Source organism: Callospermophilus lateralis, unplaced genomic scaffold (genome assembly GCF_048772815.1).
Source record: "Callospermophilus lateralis isolate mCalLat2 unplaced genomic scaffold, mCalLat2.hap1 Scaffold_615, whole genome shotgun sequence".
NCBI lineage: Eukaryota > Metazoa > Chordata > Mammalia > Rodentia > Sciuridae > Callospermophilus > Callospermophilus lateralis.
Window position 1 is genome coordinate 470,053 of NW_027514643.1, and position 9,854 is coordinate 479,906.

Here is a 9,854-nt window from a genome sequence, read left to right on the forward strand (position 1 = left end):
AAAGTAGACTAATGTGAGAGTTTCTCTTTAGAGATAATTCAAATTACTTGCGTAGGAAGTGGCAGCAGGTCTGGGGATGTTGTAGCTCACTGGCAGTGACCTTGCCTAGCTTGGGGCTGGCCTGCCATGGATTTTCACCCCAAACACTTGCAAGGAAAAAAAAAAAGGGACGGAAGGGAGAGAAAAATTTGGAAGGGAGGGAGGCAAAGTTGGAGGGATGGAGGGAGGTAGAAAAGAAGGAAGAAGAAAAGGAGAAAAACCAGGAAGGGAGGAAGGAAGCAAGGAAGGAGGAAATAGGGAGAGTACAAGGGTAGGGAAAGGACTGAGTCACTAAAACTAAAGGCCAAAAAAAACACAAAAAATAAAATAAAATAAAATAAAACAAAAGGCAAGCGACACAAAGACCAATATAGGCCTTGAAAGCTGTTTGAACAGTTTAGACAGCTTTAGAATTTGAGTGACATCAAACAGAATGTTATGATGACTGGATGGAATCTTCCTACTAAGCCCCGCCTTGGCCTGGCCTAAACCAAATCAAGGGGTGTGTGGCATGGGGAGGAATTCTCTCTGGCTGGAGTGGGAGGGACCTAAACCTGTGGCACTTGAGGATGCACTGGGTAGGGAAGGGGACAAGACTCCCCTGATGGGCAGTTGAGCACAACAGGGCTCCTGGGAGCCCTTGATCATGGCTCCCACCACCATACGCCCACCACCTGCCATACGCTCACACCCTGAAGGGGATCGCAGTGGTCTGCTCCGTTGCCTGGTGCAGGTTGGAGTTCCTGACCAAACACCTGAGTGTCCACAGCCTGCGTTGGCCTGCCTGGGCAGGCTGTGGTTGTGGTGGCAAGAGCCAAAGCCGTCTTGGTGTGATGGAGGAGCCAAGGGCTGCCTCTCAGCCATACTAGTGGGTGGTTCTGGAAGAAGCACCAACGGTTGTGGCAGCATTGTCCGAAGACATGAAGCCAGGCCATCTTCCTTATGGCTTTCCTTGGGAGTTGGTGATGTGTACAGCTCTTAGATTTTTGGCTGTTCTCTTACTTTTCTGGAGATGTTTTCAGTCGGTTAGTAGCAGGCTTTACGTGGGAAGAGAAAAAAAGCTGGCTGTAAATCTTGCGGGACTTATTGAAAAAAAGTGTGGACTTCTTGAAAAAGTGAGCCTTGTTGAAAAAGAACATGAAGGCTTAGCCTCATCTTTAAAGGACTGCAGGTTTGAGAAGGGTTCAAGGGAAGCACAACATCTGGAGGCAACCTACGAAAAGCTGCATTGGTCCGAATCCAGCCATGGCGTTGAAATGCTCTTTCTAGAAGAAGAGCTCAAAGCACAGAAGGCTAAACATGGTCAACAGGATGAAATGAGGGCGCATCTATCAAGAAGGGTACAGTCCCTCCAAGGTGAATCTGAAACCCTCAGATCACAAATAGCTGAAGCTAAAACAAGCTGGAGACTCTTTCAAGTGAATGAGGAAGAACTGAAGCTGGCAATCAAAGGGGTGCCTTGTTTCCAGTTGACCCAAGGAGTCAGTTCATGAGAAGAGGACCTTTTTTTCCCTCCACCTCTCCGAGGAGACTTGTATGGGAACCTGGAGATTATTTTCCACCTGGCCCGCCACCCACTCCATTTCCAATGCGAAGTGTCTATGCAGGGAGAGGGTTTTCCTCTCAATCTTCCCCCAAGAGCTGGAATTCAGCCCTCTACACCCGCATTCTGAAAGTACAAGTGATTTCCCTGAAGGGTTCCTTCCACCTGCAAATGAGCCTGTTACTCAACATCCAGAACCAATCAAGAAACCTCATACTGTTGCTCTCTCTTCAAATGTAATTTGACTTTTCTCTCATTTTTAGTTTTTAAGTAACTGCTTTTACTTCAGTAATTGACTATACTTTGGCTCCAATTGAAGCTCAATGAAACTATAATTCTTAAGATAGTATTTTGTAAATAAAGATGGTTTACATAGGAAGCTTATGAGTAAATTATTCCTATTTTGTTTTATTCAAGAGTACAGCATTTAATCTGATGAACTCACTATTACATAAACAAGAATGGGAGTTCTAGGTACTTGTGATCTAGCTGATGGAAATATATTTGAAACTCCCAACAAAGAAGTGTATTTAGTATGACTGTAGCAAATGTGAAGTGACTTTAGGCTTAATGAAAAATTGTCACTGATTTTCAGACTGGTTGGGCATATCAGCTAGTTTTTCCATATCAGAATAACTAGAGCATGGGAGGACTATAGGAGGGAACACAACTAAACATGTCACGGAAAAAGATCTCAACTACAAAGTAAAATGAACCTCTTTTTTATATTCGTTGCTGAGAACATTACATAGCTCTTGAGATATCATATTTCCCACATTAGATTCAAGTGAGTTATGAACTCCCATTGTTACCCCATATACAGATTGCACAATCACATTGTTTACACATCCACATTTTTACAAAATGCCATATTAGTAACTGTTCTATTCTGCTACCTTTTCTATCCTCTACTCTCCCCCCTCTCCTGCCCTCCCATCTTCTCTCTCTATCCCAGCTGCTGTAATTTAACGTTTGGGAATTGGAAACCACACTTTAAACTCACTCTGCTCCCCATTTTCCCTTCTGTCAAATTACTCATCATCTTCTTCTATTTCTCCTCCTCCTTCTCCTCTTCCTCCTCCTCCTAATACCTTTAATTCATTCATCATACACTCATGCATTGCTTCATTCATTCACATTCATTCAACACATATGGTGTTGGGGATCCTACTCAGGACCTTTGAAAGTGCGAAGCCAGCACTCTAGTGCTGAGCCAAAACCCCAGCACCTGTCTTTTTGATTTTATGACTGTTTATATGAAATTCAGAATTGCATTCTGCTATGGTTCACGGTTATGTGGATTGACCTAGTCCTTGTTTTCTCAGAGACATTTGGAAAATATATATGAATTATTAGGAGATTGAAATGAAGAAAAAAATTGGAAATTCCCCAATTTCTTATTCTTAGATTCCATACTCTGACGCTGCCTACCTACTATAAAAACATTTAAACTCTTACTCCCCATTTCTATATCATTGCCAACAAGTGAACATTCACTGCCCTTCAACAAACCAGAGAACGCACATTGAACAATGTTTCCCCAGTAGAGACCAAGGCACAATTCTTATTAAAAGAATACCTTAGTCATGAATTAATAGTGAAAGCTTTATTTGAGTGCTAAATGTGCTCTAATTATGTGTTTGTGTTTGTTGATGTGTGTGTGTGTGAGGTGGGGGTGTGTGTTTGTGTGTAAAACATGCACTGAGGTGTAAAATAAATGCAGGATTGCAACGGCCTTCTTAAAAATAAGAAGCAGCTTTATCACATTTCAAGCCCAGTGAAGAATCCGCCTGATACTTGACCTACAATTAATTGAAATGTGAAAAATTCAGGCCTAAAAAAACAAAGCCTACAAACAGAATAAATCTAATCAGTCTGTCTCACCTGATTAGATGTCCCCTGCCATGGGCTGTGTAAAATACATGGAGGATCCCGCACTGATTGTTATCTAGAATGACTTCTGCCTGAAATACTATTGGAGAATAGTTGCTGATGTACTGTGGTTCTTATACCAGTAAACTGGAATGAAGGTAACTTCAGGCTGCAAAGGAATCAATTGATTTTACTAACTGGTTTTTGGAAAACACTGCCATGAAAAATTATCAATATGTTCATAAAGGCATCCACATGTCTCTCCACAGGGGTTTTACTTAATGGGGGAGGGGGGGAGGTCTGGATATAACTTAACTGTCCATTAGTAGGTAGAACAATATAATGGGAATCACAGTGCACATACCAATTTGAACTCAACCTAGGTAACATGGATTCATCTCTGTGTTATAGGCCTGCTTCTGAAAAACACAATGTAGTGCTCCAAAAGCAGAACGATACTTTCAGAATACCATGTTATGTTTGTAAATAGAGAGACAGATAGATATACAGAAATCAAAAATCTGAAAACGGTCTGGAAGTGTGCATTTCAATAACTTACAATGTCAGTAGTGGGGGATTAATAGCAGACCAAGAAGACTGTATCTGCATGCGAAATGGTTCAATTTTTAAAGAGTTTTTTAAATGACAATGGACAAAAAATTCAAAGGGTTACAGTAAGTATTGAGGAGTGACTTGGTAAAAGGAGCACAGAGGTGAGAAAGGATTAAGTAGAGTTCAATAGAATCAGGTATAATATCTGTACACAGGACTCCATGAACAGGAGCAAAGGGGAAACTTAAAGAAATCATCAGGACTAAGGGGAGATCAGGATTAGGGGGGCTTGTAGGAAGAGCTTGAAAAAACCAAAGCATGCAATGGGCAGAAAATGTGGAAGAAAAGGCCTCACAGGTGGTAAACTGATCCATCTCTCCCTGGTAGTTCAACTGTATGAATAACAGACAGGCCGGCTAAGTGGGAAAGTACTTGGAAACTCTGTTCATACAGACAACAGAAAGTGCCACCAGAGTGAAAAAAGTAAACCTAGTAAGGCAGCTTAGCCCCTTCCTTTTGGTGTTTTATGCCAGCTATCTTTCTTGCTGTGCCTCTGTTCATATACACTGATACGTGTTAGGTCCAAAGGCAGTGACAAACATTGTTACATGTATTGAGGAATCCTCCCAGTTCCACAAAGCACAGCCATTTTACTTAGTGTTCTCAATACCTTCTTTTCGACTCTCATCTCGTTTGAAGAAACACTTTCAGAGGAAAGAAGTTCTCCCTAAGCCACATGTGTCCTTAAGTAAACTATGAATTAAGTGGTATTTCAAGGTGTTTGGGCTGATTCCTCCACATGGCCCGTGAAACCTAGAAAAGTGTCATTCACCAACAGGCATTACATCTTCAATGAGTCCTGTTCATTGCACACCAGGGTCACCTTATTGTCCATTTAATGGTCAGAAAAACAGTGTTACAGTGAGTATCCTTTTTAGTAGTAGGACTAAAGTGTTTTGGACTCGCATGTTCAGATACTGAAAAGGCTCAGGGAAGTCCACTTGAAAGCTGGTCATTCGATACAGGTGCTGGAGAGGAAAACAAGCTACTCTCATTTGGCAACTTTGAGACAGTGATACAGCTCTGGCAATGTAAGTGTAAATAACAACAGGTCTAATCATGCATGGTGGCCTATGGGCTTGGAACTTGCATGCTTACAAAACCAGTGATGACTTGTGCATCTTCTCCTTCGAACCTCATATGTGACTCATCAACAAGTCAAGTGATAACTTGGGAGGAAAACAATGTTGGGATGTCCTTTTGGTACATGAAGCCATGAACTCGTTGTCTTAACATCAACAATATAATTCAAGTTCATGATTTACATCCATTTCAGAGAGTCATATCCATCCTTCTCTTGGCTATATATTTATAAGGACCAGCCAGCTTCCTTAGATGTTTTCAAGCCCATGATAAGTCCAAAAAAAAAAAAACAACTTAAAGAAGAGTTTGAAGAATTTTCAACAGACGAGATCGGGCGCGTTACAAAAACTATGTAATGTTTTGAACAACCTACAATAAAAATTAATTAAAAAAAAAAAAAAAAAAAAGAATTTTCAACAAATACTAGTCTAGAAATGCTGACCTGAAAACCAACTGACGTTTTCAACACCCTCTTTTTGGGAACATTTTCTGTGCCGTGCTTCTCAAAAATGACTTGTCATAACTGATTTGTGCCCATGTTAGCAACTCTTCTGAAATTACTGAAAGTAGACTAATGTGAGAGTTTCTCTTTAGAGATAATTCAAATTACTTGCGTAGGAAGTGGCAGCAGGTCTGGGGATGTTGTAGCTCACTGGCAGTGACCTTGCCTAGCTTGGGGCTGGCCTGCCATGGATTTTCACCCCAAACACTTGCAAGAAAAAAAAAAGGGACGGAAGGGAGAGAAAAAGTTGGAAGGGAGGGAGGCAAAGTTGGAAGGATGGAGGGAGGTAGAAAAGAAGGAAGAAGAAAAGGAGAAAAACCAGGAAGGGAGGAAGGAAGCAAGGAAGGAGGAAATAGGGAGAGTACAAGGGCAGGGAAAGGACTGTCACTAAAACTAAAGGCCAAAAAAAAAACAAAAAATAAAATAAAATAAAATAAAACAAAAGGCAAGCGACACAAAGACCAATATAGGCCATGAAAGCTGTTTGAACAGTTTAGACATCTTTAGAATTTGAGTGACATCAAACTGAATGTTATGATGACTGGATGGAATCTTCCTACTCAGCCCCGCCTTGGCCTGGCCTAAACCAAATCAAGGGGTGTGTGGCATGGGGAGGAATTCTCTCTGGCTGGAGTGGGAGGGACCTAAACCTGTGGCACTTGAGGATGCACTGGGTAGGGAAGGGGACAAGACTCCCCTGATGGGCAGTTGAGCACAACAGGGCTCCTGGGAGCCCTTGATCATGGCTCCCACCACCATACGCCCACCACCTGCCATACGCTCACACCCTGAAGGGGATCGCAGTGGTCTGCTCCGTTTCCTGGTGCAGGTTGGAGTTCCTGACCAAACACCTGAGTGTCCACAGCCTGCGTTGGCCTGCCTGGGCAGGCTGTGGTTGTGGTGGCAAGAGCCAAAGCCATCTTGGTGTGATGGAGGAGCCAAGGGCTGCCTCTCAGCCATACTAGTGGGTGGTTCTGGAAGAAGCACCAACGGTTGTGGCAGCATTGTCCGAAGACATGAAGCCAGGCCATCTTCCTTATGGCTTTCCTTGGGAGTTGGTGATGTGTACAGCTCTTAGATTTTTGGCTGTTCTCTTACTTTTCTGGAGATGTTTTCAGTCGGTTAGTAGCAGGCTTTACGTGGGAAGAGAAAAAAAGCTGGCTGTAAATCTTGCGGGACTTATTGAAAAAAAGTGTGGACTTTTTGAAAAAGTGAGCCTTGTTGAAAAAGAACATGAAGGCTTAGCCTCATCTTTAAAGGACTGCAGGTTTGAGAAGGGTTCAAGGGAAGCACAACATCTGGAGGCAACCTACGAAAAGCTGCATTGGTCCGAATCCAGCCATGGCGTTGAAATGCTCTTTCTAGAAGAAGAGCTCAAAGCACAGAAGGCTAAACATGGTCAACAGGATGAAATGAGGGCGCATCTATCAAGGAGGATGCAGTCCCTCCAAGGTGAATCTGAAACCCTCAGATCACAAATAGCTGAAGCTAAAACAAGCTGGAGACTCTTTCAAGTGAATGAGGAAGAACTGAAGCTGGCAATCAAAGGGGTGTCTTGTTTCCAGTTGACCCAAGGAGTCAGTTCATGAGAAGAGGACCTTTTTTTTCCCTCCACCTCTCCGAGGAAACTTGTATGGGAACCTGGAGATTATTTTCCACCTGGCCCGCCACCCACTCCATTTCCAATGCGAAGTGTCTATGCAGGGAGAGGGTTTTCCTCTCAATCTTCCCCCAAGAGCTGGAATTCAGCCCTCTACACCCGCATTCTGAAAGTACAAGTGATTTCCCTGAAGGGTTCCTTCCACCTGCAATTGAGCCTGTTACTCAACATCCAGAACCAATCAAGAAACCTCATACTGTTGCTCTCTCTTCAAATGTAATTTGACTTTTCTCTCATTTTTAGTTTTTAAGTAACTGCTTTTACTTCAGTAATTGACTATACTTTGGCTCCAATTGAAGCTCAATGAAACTATAATTCTTAAGATAGTATTTTGTAAATAAAGATGGTTTACATAGGAAGCTTATGAGTAAATTATTCCTATTTTGTTTTATTCAAGAGTACAGCATTTAATCTGATGAACTCACTATTACATAAACAAGAATGGGAGTTCTAGGTACTTGTGATCTAGCTGATGGAAATATATTTGAAACTCCCAACAAAGAAGTGTATTTAGTATGACTGTAGCAAATGTGAAGTGACTTTAGGCTTAATGAAAAATTGTCACTGATTTTCAGACTGGTTGGGCATATCAGCTAGTTTTTCCATATCAGAATAACTAGAGCATGGGAGGTCTATAGGAGGGAACACAACTAAACATGTCACGGAAATAGGAGACCTCAACTACAAAGAAAAATGAAGACCTCTTTTTTATATTCGTTGCTGAGAACATTACATAGCTCTTGAGATATCATATTTCCCACATTAGATTCAAGTGAGTTATGAACTCCCATTGTTACCCCATATACAGATTGCACAATCACATTGTTTACACATCCACTTTTTTACAAAATGCCATATTAGTAACTGTTCTATTCTGCTACCTTTTCTATCCTCTACTCTCCCCCCTCTCCTGCCCTCCCATCTTCTCTCTCTATCCCAGCTGCTGTAATTTAACGTTTGGGAATTGGAAACCACACTTTAAACTCACTCTGCTCCCCATTTTCCCTTTTGTCAAATTACTCATCATCTTCTTCTATTTCTTCTCCTCCTTCTCCTCTTCCTCCTCCTCCTTATACCTTTAATTCATTCATCATACACTCATGCGTTGCTTCATTCATTCACATTCATTCAACACATATGGTGTTGGGGATCCTACTCAGGACCTTTGAAAGTGCGAAGCCAGCACTCTAGTGCTGAGCCAAAACCCCAGCACCTGTCTTTTTGATTTTTTGACTGTTTCTATGAAATTCAGAATTGCATTCTGCTATGGTTCACGGATATGTGGATTGACCTAGTCCTTGTTTTCTCAGAGACATTTGGAAAATATATATGAATTATTAGGAGATTGAAATGAAGAAAAAAAGTGGAAATTCCCCAATTTCTTATTCTTAGATTCCATACTCTGACGCTGCATACCTACTATAAAAGCTTTTAAACTCTTACTCCCCATTTCTATATCATTGCCAACAAGTGAACATTCACTGCCCTACAACAAACCAGAGAACGCACATTGAACAATGTTTCCCCAGTAGAGACCAAGGCACAATTCTTATTAAAAGAATACCTTAGTCATGAATTAATAGTGAAAGCTTTATTTGAGTGTTAAATGTGCTCTAATTATGTGTTTGTGTTTGTTGATGTGTGTGTGTGTGTTGGGGTGTGTGTTTGTGTGTAAAACATGCACTGAGGTGTAAAATAAATGCAGGATTGCAACGGCCTTCTTAAAAATAAGAAGCAGCTTTATCACATTTGAAGCCCAGGGAAGAATCCGCCTGATACTTGACCTACAATTAATTGAAATGTGAAAAATTCAAGCCTAAAAAAACAAAGCCAACAAACAGAATAAATCTAATCAGTCTGTCTCACCTGATTAGATGTCCCCTGCCATGGGCTGTGTAAAATACATGGAGGATCCCGCACTGATTGTTATCTAGAATGACTTCTGCCTGAACTACTATTGGAGAATAGTTGCTGATGTACTGTGGTTCTTATACCAGTAAACTGGAATGAAGGTAACTTCAGGCTGCAAAGGAATCAATTGATTTTACTAACTGGTTTTTGGAAAACACTGCCATGAAAAATTATCAATATGTTCATAAAGGCATCTACATGTCTCTCCACAGGGGTTTTACTTAATGGGGGAGGGGGGGAGGTCTGGATATAACTTAACTGTCCATTAGTAGGTAGAACAATATAATGGGAATCACAGTGCACATGCCAATTTGAACTCAACCTAGGTAACATGGATTCATCTCTGTGTTATAGGCCTGGTTCTGAAAAACACAATGTAGTGCTCCAAAAGCAGAACGATACTTTCAGAATACCATGTTATGTTTGTAAATAGAGAGACAGATAGATATACAGAAATCAAAAATCTGAAAACGGTCTGGAAGTGTACATTTCAATAACTTACAATGTCAGTAGTGGGGGATTAATAGCAGACCAAGAAGACTGTATCTGCATGCGAAATGGTTCACTTTTTAAAGCGTTTTTTAAATGACAATGGACAAAAAATTCAAAGGGTTACAGTAAGTGTTGAGGAG